The sequence below is a fragment of the Humulus lupulus genome, chromosome 1 (assembly GCF_963169125.1).
Source record: "Humulus lupulus chromosome 1, drHumLupu1.1, whole genome shotgun sequence".
Classification (NCBI taxonomy): Eukaryota; Viridiplantae; Streptophyta; class Magnoliopsida; order Rosales; family Cannabaceae; genus Humulus; species Humulus lupulus.
The window spans coordinates 242,721,907-242,723,081 of record NC_084793.1 but is presented as its reverse complement, the minus strand read 5'-3'; the positions used below and the strand labels follow the sequence as shown (position 1 = coordinate 242,723,081).

Genomic DNA, 1,175 nt, shown 5'->3' with positions numbered 1-1,175 from the left:
GACACCACATTATTACATCTAGCATTAAATTTATTCAACATAAAATCAAACACAAAATAAGACCTTATGCCGAAACCCTTATGATCAACATCTCTTGTTTCTTTTGCATTTTTACAAGAATATTTAAAATGAAAACATTATCATAACATAGACCAAACCATACTTATGCCCTAGCATGTGTCTTTTAGCGTTCTTGCATTCTTGTTACATAAACCATTGATTTAAAATAACCATAAAAATATAACCATAAGATCTCATACTTCATGCAAGCCCAAAAATTTCTATTCATGATTGCCTAAATACACCACACGCCCAAGCATACTCAAGCACATAAAATTATAAACCCACATGTCTAGGCCATATAAACTTCATATCAAATCTCTCAAAGAACTACTCATACCTAATCAATATGCATATTCCTCTTAGTCACAACAATAGAATAATGCCATAAACAACAATTTCAAAATAAAACCCCATTCCAACATTCAAAATCAATATCCTCATTAAAACAAAACAAAAAGAACCATAGTGACAAGAACAACCACCATGAGGCAAGGTTTCTATCACCTCTCTTGCTAGCACTCAAGGACTCAAATAATGGCCACCACCTTGATCAAATCCCCCTGGGGATTTCGAATACACTGCACAAAAGACAAGAGAAAAAAATGATCTTTGTTTCAAGAAGAGGTAGAAACTAACAACATCACTATGACCCAAATACTTACCCTAGGGGATTTTGAACCCTAGCCTCCAATCCTCTTGCAACAAAATCCAAACCTATCATCACCATTATTTTTCCTTGCTTAGAATCAAGATGTAGAGGAAAAACATGTAATGCTATGAACCTTAACCCATACCTTAGGATCCCTAGCCTTGGCCTCTTCTTTCTCTTCTCCTTATCTTCTTCTTTCTCTCCTCTTCCACAAGCTCATGCCCTTTTTTTTCTCTATAGTCGGCAGCCAAGAGACCCAAATGAGCCTTCAAGCCTTTCTTATTTTCTATTTAAATCCCTCAATCACCAAAACCTAGCTATGGAAAAGATAATTATCATTTTCCTTTATTTTCCCTAAATAAAAAATTAAATAAATTAATAATTATACTCAGCCAATCAAACCCCTTTGACAATTGACAGCCCACCAACTTCTTTCTTTCCTTCCTTGGCTGTCCATGGCTAA

The 1,175-nt window shown here is 34.9% G+C and overlaps 1 long non-coding RNA gene across 1 annotated transcript; it reads right to left on the bottom strand.

Annotated features, from left to right (window-relative positions):
- Positions 1 to 260: 260 nt before the first annotated feature.
- Positions 261 to 945, bottom strand: LOC133830476 (uncharacterized). Its single transcript, XR_009892072.1, has 3 exons — positions 858 to 945; positions 726 to 777; positions 261 to 641 (listed from the first exon to the last, which is right to left on the bottom strand). It is a non-coding gene; the product is annotated as an uncharacterized LOC133830476 (long non-coding RNA).
- Between the last annotated feature and the right edge of the window lie 230 nt (positions 946 to 1,175).